Below are 11,142 nucleotides of genomic sequence, written 5' to 3'. Positions count from 1 at the left end.
AGTGCAGTTCAACAAAAAATAGAATCATGTTATTTTGCACAATAACTTCAGACTTTGTTTGATGAGTCTTGTGGTCCAAAAAAGTGGTTACATTTTTTTTTGCCCAGCTACACTGTTGAAGTTCATTGGCAGGTCATAGACATGCCTACAGCCAATAGACTTACAACAAACAGGCACTTGTTCAGACTTCATGAGCTCATCTTAAGTCCACCCAGGGAAAAGATGGTTTGGAAGCCTGGGAATACAATTTGAGGGATATCACATTTTCTACAGGCAGTTGTGTCTTCATTTCCTTTGGGTCTTAAAAAAAACTGAGGAGTCAACCTAAGGGAGATGAGTGAAATTAGATTGGAGCTAATTACCAAAGCAGTCGACACCAAATTGAGTTGATATCCCTTTTTATGGCTTAACCAGATATCAGATAAGGATGGGAAAGAAAATACTAGGCAACATGAAGGTGATACAGAGTTGAAGAAGTGACTCCCAACATTATCCGGTAGGCCGTCTGTGTTTGGCAGGATTTCCGCATCTTAAATCGAGGAGACACGGGGAGAAGGTTGGCAGTATTGTCAGTGGGGCTGTGTCTTGTTAAATCAGTAATGAAGCCAAAGTACATAAGATGTTACCTTACCGTGTGTTCGGGGGATGTCCTGATAATGATGTGCATTTTTTTAACTTACAATCTGATCCAATTTTTTTTTTCAAGATGTTTTTCACTTGGTAAAAAAATGCACAAAAAATCTCACCATTAAAGAACAATATTTTTAGTATTAAAGTGAGTGTTAAATCCTTCAGAAAACCATACCATCATTAGTTTCTAAAGTGGAAGTGTTTCACTCATAAGACATGTTTGCCTCTTAGCAACTTGCTGTGGATGCTCATCTTCCGGTGCCATTGATGGCACTAGACGTATAATCAATTTTTATTGGGAGGGCCGAATTAATGGACAAGTTAACTTTTGGGCCAAAAATAAACTGGTGCAGCCCAGTAGTGAACGCTAGTTTGCATTAATGTGGTCCTCGAACCAAACCGAGATTGACACCGCAAATTTAAATGGAACGTTAAATAACAAGAAGGTCATTATTGGTGTCTAACCCAATGGTCTGAAACAAACTGGGACCTGAGTATGAGTACCCTGAGCAGGTTAAATCTGCACAAAGTGCTTGACATGTTTGCTCAAAGTCAGTGACAAAGTAAGGGGGCAAATCTTATTTTTAGAATCAACTATCTTTGATTATTCCTTGGGGGGGACAGTAATGTGTTTGAAATCATCAATTGCCCAAGAGAAAAGGAACAGGATGTGCTATCATTAAATCATTATACCCTGCTCAATTCACCTAGTGCAGTATTTTACTTGTGTAATAAAAAATAGCACATTTTTTTTCAGGGGAATAAGGTCTCCATAATACTAAGCCAAGTTATCTATCCTCAGGAGTTAGTATAGATCTTATTGCTTCTTAATATGTCAAAAGCCAGCCTTGAAGCATCCAAAGTCCAAAATGAAGTTTAAAGTGATAAAAAATAAACACAGGGTAGTTAATAACCTACATAAAAGAAATATAACAATTCAATAATTTTGGTAAATGACACATAAAATCTATGTTTGCTGGGTTTAACTCCTTTTAGACACCATATTAAAGACATAAAAAGAGCTATTACAACCGATACAAGTTCTAATAAATTAAATTGCCCGTGCTATAATCATTTATTTGCATGCACTCCCCCTAGAACAGCAAAATTAAGTGTGGCCATTTTTAGCCTATTGGCAGAAGCACTACTGACTTCCATATGTGTTTATGTGTACACTGAAGTTTGAAGTTTTAGTAAATGAGGCCCCTCGCCTCGGAGGTAGGCACACTTATCGAAGTTTACCAAAAACAAGTCCGCTTCTCAATTCGTGTGGTTGGCACTTTGATTCTTGTTGATGCTTTGGGATCTTAATGGCATGCCTAAAAGTATCAGCCAAATGTGTTTTTAATCACGAGTAAGCAGATTAAACAGGCCATCTATGCAAACGGCTACAATTAGCGATCATCAGGAATCTAAATTGTTAGGTTTTATTGGAGTGGAGGAATGGTGCAAGACATGTCAAGTCAATGGCAAAGCCTGGAGACAACAACAATATTGAGTTAATGCAAAACTGGTTTTGGGCCGTACAAATACATCACTAACCATAAATGTAACATCACTTTGAACTATGTCATACAAAACAATGAAATAGGTCTGTTTTTTTTTGTTTTATAGCATAAATTGGCATTAATAAATAGGCTTTAATGTGAACATGTGGTCATACACATGCTATCAATGCCGTATTTCCATGACTATAATTTAACAGAGTGCGAAAATATGACACCTCATATATTGATCATGATTTATTTCAAATGAAAACTTCTGAAAATCACATATGTGCACTCTCAAATGACTTTGAAGACCTATCAAAGAGTGTCAAGGCGATGGTTGTAGATGGGATACGGAGGAGTATATATTATGGTAAATTAATAATTAGGTAAAAACCTGACTGTAAAGACTCTGCCAAGAAAACTAATTACTCGTGTACTTATGGAAAATATATCACGTTACATACACTATCATGTCAACCAATGCTCAAGTCAGGCCAAAAAGGGTTTGTGTACTTTTCTTCAAACAAATACTGTGCATCAAAATGAACATAAATTCCTTAGATTCAAATTTTTAAGTGCAGCTGTGTTTAATAGCCGCACTATAAAATACATATATATTTTTTTTCTTGTTGTGTTTTACAGGCCCCAAATGAGCGCAAATGTTTAAAATTATTAGCTAAAAAAGCTGCGTAACAGCTGAAAAGGAATCTGTACACTAACTTTTATGGATGATTTGCTTCCAAAGCATTAGACAGTCATGATACTCCACCAAATTGTCTTTTAATGTTTATTACTGATGTAAAATATGCAGCTTTGAAGATTTCATTCCCAGCAGCAGTACAAACTTATTTTTGTTTTTCCCTCGGGAAAGTTAGATTTTCTTCTCTCCTTGCTCAAACCAGCATGTGATGCATCATGCATTGTGTCAAAGACAAACTGAAACCCTTGTTGGGTTACAACTTTATTCCTATGCCAAAGTCATCCCGTAGCACTTTCACTACTGTCCTCAAGTGGGGAAAAAAAGGATTACTTAGTCCTTTAAATGACAAGCCTTCTCACTCCACTGCTTCTGCAGATGGTACTTGTTGGAGCCCATCTGCTAAGGGTAATGTTCATGTAGTTGGTGATCCAGAACTCATTACCATTCCACCTTCTGTATACGTGATTGTTCCTCCTTCAAATATGAACACGGCAACACAGCCTTGAGATGATGTATAGTTTTTAGGTGACCATTATTAAGTTTATACCCTGCCTCAGTACAAATCCATCTGATGGGAGTTTAACTGTATATTCCAAAAGTGTACTATTTTCACTCGTGTTTATGACATACCTGTAAACCTCATCCCAAGGTTTCCCTTATGAAACGATGTTAATGACCGTAATACTTAAATAAAATTTAACCACATCTAAGATTAGAGTGTGTGTCTAGTACACATTTAAAAATGACACTTTAGCGCAGTGTTGAATGTGATTGCAACAGTGTTGTCAATGTCGGAAAAAAAACATATCGTACATTATATCATTCAGTTTCAAGATCAAATTAATATGAAAAGTATAGATGTATATTACATTTCCTGATTTTCCCCCTTTTCAATCAATAATTGTAATTTTTCATCAATTTTTTCAGTGTTTTTAGTTCAAAATTAATTTTGTAAAAATCTAAAAATATATTTAAAAAGCTAAAATAAACATTGTTTTAGATCTGTAAAAAAACTGAATATTCAGGGCTTTTAATCCAGTTATTTTAATCCATTTATAAAAAAAGTCAAAATATTATATCTAAAATGGCCCACCCCAGGTGAAATCAAGTTGACGTTAAAGCGGCCCGAGAACCAACCCTGAGTCTGACACCCTTGCTGTACACCATCATCCTTTAAAAGAATCCCGTTTCAAAAATGGGTAAATTGTACAAGTATGCACTCCACATCATGTATTTTTTAATATAAAATTCCCACTTGTTCAGCCTTCTGCAGCGTGTATCACATTCGCTATGTCCAGGAGGCCTGCATGAACCAAGGATATAAATTGAGCCCTTAAGGTGTTAGAAACCAAGCGGGAGCGGATAAGTAGACCCAGGAGAAATTTCTGTGTCAGTCTCTCCTAGCAGGAGAAGGCACCAGGGTGAAAAATCCGAAGACGGAAATTGAAACTGGAATACCATTTCCGACACCTCCAACAGCAGCATGTCGCCAGGTTAAAGCTGCGGCATCACCCACACCTCAGTGTGCCCTGCCAGCTGGTCCCAAATGATCTTGAAAGACTATCCAACCAACAATAATGCTATGTGAAGCGGTGATATATCTACTGGTTAGCCTTTAGCCAGTAGCCTTTGCCGCTCACGTTGCGCTAGGAAAGTCTTAAAGGATTTTTATAAGCCACCAAGAGACTCCCATTACACTGGGAAGTAGTGAGAAGTAAAGCTCTTATTATATTCATTGTTATGTCCGTTAACTCATGGGCAGTGACTTTGAGCTGAAGACAGAATTTGCCAGTATACATAGTGACTGACCATCTTCACCCAACACTTTCTGGAAATGTCTCTCAACTTGATTTAATGTTAATGCATAGTTGAAAGTAATGAACTTGGGCAACTTTAACAGATAACCAAACGCAAAGCTAAACGAATATAAGGTAGGTTAACCCTTTTACTTAAATTGAGATAACAAAGTGCTTTAAAATGATTTGAAACTTGCTTAACAGGTTCTAAACAGTAGCTTTGTGTTCCCTAAATTTGACAAAGATAATGTATGTTTGTCCATCTACAGATGTAGAACTAGTGAATTTTCTAGAATTTTAACTGTTCTTATGATTCTCTTTGAAAACACTGACTAAAATTGTTACCCTTCCGTCTTTTGTGGACTGTTTGGGATTACATTTGCTAGATATTTGTATGTATCTTATCTCCATTTTTTTTTCATGCCTGCCACACGGGATTAATACATGCTCCTGTACACATAAAGACGTAACGTTGCACAGATGCATGAATGATGATTAGCTATAGCAAGCTACCATCGGAAGGTAATGTAGCAACATCAACATCATGTGTCCCCTCCTAATAAACTCTATGACACGGATCCAAATAGGTTGTTGGTCAAAAAATCTTATCTCCCTACAAATTAAACAGGTGAGAAACTTTGCAGTACATAGCATAGAGCCAACACTTCTTTTCAGTAAATCATCCAAGTCAGAAAATTCAAGAAAAATGCGATGTAGATGTTTTTCTAAATTCTAAAAGTCAGAAAATTGTTCAGGGTGGCTGTGCCAAGACACTAATAGAGTCCCACGGGAACTTCTATGAAAGCCTATCTACATTCCCGCAGGGGCTCCTACTTATTGATGACCAACCACACGGTTTGTTGGCGCCAAACCCAAATGCATAAACAGGCAGCTACTCAAGTTTGCTTAATTAGTGCTGATGACAATAATCAACCAGCTGATGGGCTTATCGGGAAGTCAACTGTGCCACATCGATTAGGCATCCGTGCCGTATTTGATACAGGATAGCGGCCTACGAGGTTGGCAGTACGCCAAACTTAATCCATCCGTTTGCTGAGTCAACTGAAATAAGCAATCATGACTTTTTTTCCCACCCAAACCTTACCTTAACAAACTTTGACTGCTACGAATGAACTAATTATTCACTCATCAGGTGTGCCGCTAGCCTCAGGTCCCAGGTGTGCATAAGTATGCAGTTCTGATCGTTTTGATAAAATTCTCTCCGTGCAAGCTGCCTCATCTTTACAGGTCATTTCACCAATTCTGCAGCAGCACATCTCCAGAGTCTTTAGGTACTGGATATATCTGCTTGTTTGTTGAATAAAGTAAATGAAACCAATCCTGTCAATTCAGCGCTAGGGGGTCTAAATGTCTATATCCAGTAACCAAATGTGGGTAGTTCCTCCATCTGAGATCTACATTTAATCTTTGGCTGTCAATAAAATATTCAGGTTTTGAAAAGCCCCGATTCGTAAACTTTGTCTTAGTCTACGAAAAAAATTCAAACTATGAAATTCAAACTCTGAAAAAATCAAGTATCCCTGAAACATAAATGAATTTCCTATACCCTGCATTTTATTTTGAAATAGACTTGTTGGAGTTACTCTCCCGTCTCCCAACACTCCGCTGGTCTACCATTGGCTGTCTTCCATCACTATGGTTTACCTATTCATTCACAATTTTGGTGTGTTTCTTACTTGTTTTCATACAAAATTGGAATATTTGTATCCTTGTTAAAAGGGCGTAGTTGGAAGTATTGAATAGATGAAGACTTTTCCATGTAAAATGCGTCTCTACTTATGACAATTTCAAGTTACAGAACCGCTTCTTGAACAGGTTAATTTTGTAAGTAGAGGTACGACTCTTCTTTGTAGGTAAAAAGCAACTTGAAGAAATGCAAATGTCTCAACGTCCATCCCTTCTCTAACTTTTTGTTGTCTTGTCAGTTTTGCCATTTGAAGCTTTCTCCAGGTGAATCTGATGTCACTCGCAGTAAAAATGAAGGTGTTGACATTTAAGTAGGATAAAACCGCCTTTTGGTGGAATGCAAAATAATACAAGGGGTTGAGAGAGGTGGGAGAAGTGACAACTTGAGAGAGGGTATGGTTGTCTGAAATAATAATAAGTGACACTTGAGAGTGCAAACAATACTGCTGGAAGAAATCAATGAAGTATTGTCGAGGCATTTTGCTGTGACTGCGGACAGCTGAAATGATAACCGACATTTGAATTCAGCCCTTCATGCCGATAGCACCTAATGCTTGACGTTTGGGCCTTGGGGAATAGAAACGCATGTAAATGGTACACGCAACCATTGCTTAGATGGGAGGGCAGAGTGACACATCAGGCCTTCTGCCAGAGCTCAGAGTCAGTGTGGGAAAACACGTTCACTTGCATAGACCCTGTTACGGTTTTTAAAATTAAAAAAATGTTCTTTAATGTATTAACTCTATGGTTGGCATTGAGGGTGATCGACGCTCGATCTTTTCAGACCCAGTCAAGGCTATCGCAGCTAACGATAACAAAACTGTATGAGATGCCAGCATTACTTTCTATTCAATTTTATTATTTTTAAGATCCATTGCAAATCACACGATGGAAAGCCACAAAAAAATGACTTGTCTTAAAAAAAATTGCTTAACTTTTATCACCACTTTGCCACTAACGAGAACAAGCAAGGATAGGCAGCACACAATCTCATTTCAAAATGTTCACCTTCCTTACAACCATGTCTGTAACATATCTGAAATTGTACACTCAAAACCAGAGCTGCCACTTACTTCCATAGTTTACTACGTCAGTCTTTACCAAACTTCTCAATAGGCATTTTGTATCACAATTACGAAAATATGTTGAAAGTTTTCATTTTAAACTTTTTTAACGCTATTTAACTTACCATAAAAATTACATTTCAAAACAACATGATTTTCTAAATACATTTTGCATTTTCCTCGTTGCCAAAACATTCAATTATTTTCAAAGTAGCATGCTCACAGTTTCTTTTCAACGACACGGGGATTCTTATCATTTGCTTCAAGCCGTGTCCACCAAATGAAAACGTGATTATAATAGTTGATTTGCTGTTTGTGTTTTTTTAGTTTCTTTGCAAGAATGAACATTTGAAAAAGAAATGAAACAATTTAAAAAGCATTAGAAATTGACCACTTGTATATGCCACTAGGAAAAAGGGTCACAAAATTTCAAAATTCTTTCTCCACTAAGAAATATGATTTTTGACGTTTAGTAGCAGTTTAGGTGTACATAGTGTACATGCAGAGACGGACTCAGCTTTTTTACATCTCCGATGATCCTAAATACCTCTGGAAATGAGGTCATGGCAGGGTCATATCATTAACCTGTATAAGTGTGTTTCTGGATCAACTGCCTTGCAAACCTCTATGGGAATATCAATCACAAGTAGGTGTCCACCATAATTTCCGTGCATGCACTTGTGTGCGGAGAGCATTATGGGTTGTTTGCTTGGATGGATTTGGAGGATCAAGAAATAGTGCCCCGGCATTTCAGTGCTTTATATTACGGATTTTGTGGATCACAAACTCACACTCACTCAAGAATAAATGGACGAGTGGTTGGAGTGGGCTCCAGCATCCCCTCAACCCTCGTGACGATAAGCGGATTGGAATATGGATGAAAAAATATAAGAAAACCTTGTATTTTCATTTGTCTGTATTTCCATATATTAGTTAAAACACTTCTTTTATTATAATTTCATTATAATTGTATAATTTAATCTCAAACCATTTTCTGAACCCTTTCATTATCTTTATGGTTGCGGGGGGTGCTGGAGCCTATCCCAGCTGACTCATATAGCTTCTGCCGAAATCATTCTCTTTGATTACACCATCGTTTTCAATGATGCAAACTTTTACATACATTATTTTTGTTGAACAATTTCGATATTTATGGATCTGTGTAACTCTTGATAACTTATTACTGAATACTCCTTGACAATTTCGATATTTATGGATCTGTGTAACTCTTGATAACTTATTACTGAATACTCCTTGACAATTTCTATCATTTAATTAGTGTGTAAAATCTCATAAAAGGCTTGGCCATAAAAAAATGGCTCAAAAACTATTCATAAACTCCCAAGTTGTTTTATTTGCATTATAAGCAAGTCTAGGAGCGGCACCACCATTATCACAATAGATGTGGTCTATCCTTATATATTATGAATGCAAAATAGTAATAGAACAGCTCATAAATAATCCATTTTTTGTGAAGACCTTTAGTAGTGTAGACCATAAAAGCTCAGCACAGACTTGTATGTCACAGGCGGACATTAATAGACACCGCACACAGATCATTTATTCATTTACAGACCAAGAGTGCAGTCTGTGTCATTGGATTGCATTTTCCCATGTTTTATTACTAGGAAACAGACTCACAGCCGAGTGGTGGGAGACATCTCCTTGGTGTTCATTTACCAATGGCTTCGCCCCAACTTGGTGAGAGTATATCACCGAATTCACATTGCCCCCCAGAGGCTATTCCCCCTGCTAACCCAGTAATGCAATTGACGGGCTTTCGGGGCATGTGCTCCCCGTGGATCACTCTCCTTCGAGGTCGGAGATGGCGTCTACGTCGCGTAGGCATGGGTGTCGGTTGCTGGGTGGTAAACCAACTGTCAGGTTTAATTGAGAGAGAACCTTGAAACAGATTGCATACTCACGCTAGCATGTTTGGCATTTTGCCGGTTTGCTTCTGTGATTCCTGCATTTTTGGCTTTGGTTAGGAAGGGCATCTGGCATAAAATTTTGTGTGTCAACGGGTGACCATGAAAATGCCAACACCATGCTCACCCTCATCCTCAAAAACATTTTCTGATCTTTCTCATTGCATGAGAGTAAGTATGTAACATTTTACGTGGATTAAATTCACCATTTCAGATTTGCCTTTCCAGTTTAGGCTGCACTGACTTAATAATCGCTATCATTTTGTGTTTAAATTTAGTCTTAAAATACAGGGTGACTCAATTTTTTTATAACTTTTAATTTTTAAATTGCATATTGGCAGACGTGAGCAAGTACTAATAGCAATGTAAGAAAGCAGTCTTGAGAAAGTAAATACTCCGCCATTTTTGTAATCATAGTAAATTCGGCGTGGAATTCACAGTACTTTTCCTACTGAAATGAAGGAATAAATGAACAAAATATGTTCGTTTCATTACGCTTGGTTGCATTGTAGTGTCAAAGATTTCCTAATGTTTTGGCATATATATATATATATATATATATATATATATATATACATACATACATACATACATACATACATACATACATACATACATACATACATACATACATACATACATATATATATATATATATATATATATATATATATATATATATATATATATATATATATATATATATATATATATATATATATATATATATATATATATTTATTTCTATATATATATATATATATATTTATTTCTATATATATATATATATTTATGCAGTCTTCAAATGACTAAATATAAAGAACGGAAATAACTATTTTAAAATTTAGCATTTAATAAATATACAAAACTTATCTTAAAACATCTTCCTGGGAAATGAGCAAGAGTGTACTGAACGACATCAGTAACGACACAGCAATCTCAGAATAGAGTAAATTATGGTGACATTTGCATTATGAGTATCTTCTTCTCTGCACTTTGTACTAGTCTCGATCCTTATACTTAATCAAGTTCTACTGTAATTGTGACATTGACAGATAACACAAGCAACTGTGCCAAAAAAAACCCAACAAACAACAACAAAAGAAAACAACACATGATGAGAGGCGTTGCGGGACATTGGTGTCTCTTGGGAGCAATTGTAACCTAATTGGAAAGTATTGATTCTCCACCAGCCATTTGTTACTCGCCAGCCACCAATCAGAGACGGCTCATGACTCCTGGTGAGGATTCCCCTGCATAGATCTTGATTAGCTGTTTCCGATTAATTGCACTGACACCAGGGAACCAATTTGGTGTGTTCGTGTGTGAGCGCACTTGGTGGTGTGCACTCTAAAGTAGGATGTAGACAATATGATAGCGCATTGTGTCCTGGGCACATCTTTTTTTCTAACTGCAGTAGTCATGCAGCTGCAGTAAGGATGTCTTCCAACTCCAGGGATCTCAAACCCACGGCACATGGACTAGATGTGGCCTGCTCTTAAAGGCAGATGTTTGTGAGTTGGGTGATCAAATGCACACACTACTGCATTTTGCTAAATTACCCATCTGCAATCAAATTTGTTCATTCGCCGTCAAAACAGTGCTTTCAGTGTCACCCAATGAGTTAATAAGGAATGTTAAATTGCTTCAGTAACCTGGAGATGCCCAAAACTTTGCAGGAATCGACAAATGAACAAGAATCATCCCGGAAATGATCCAAAATTTACCGTGACCTGTGTGTAGCCTAAAATGGAAGTGAAAAAAACTCATCGTCCATTATTGACAATAATAGATGTCCCATTCACTTAAACTGGCTGTTGATGCTCA

This window comes from Stigmatopora nigra, chromosome 1 (genome assembly GCF_051989575.1).
Source record: "Stigmatopora nigra isolate UIUO_SnigA chromosome 1, RoL_Snig_1.1, whole genome shotgun sequence".
Lineage (NCBI taxonomy): Eukaryota > Metazoa > Chordata > Actinopteri > Syngnathiformes > Syngnathidae > Stigmatopora > Stigmatopora nigra.
The sequence above is the reverse complement of the archived record's forward strand: the minus strand, read 5'-3'. Positions refer to the sequence as shown.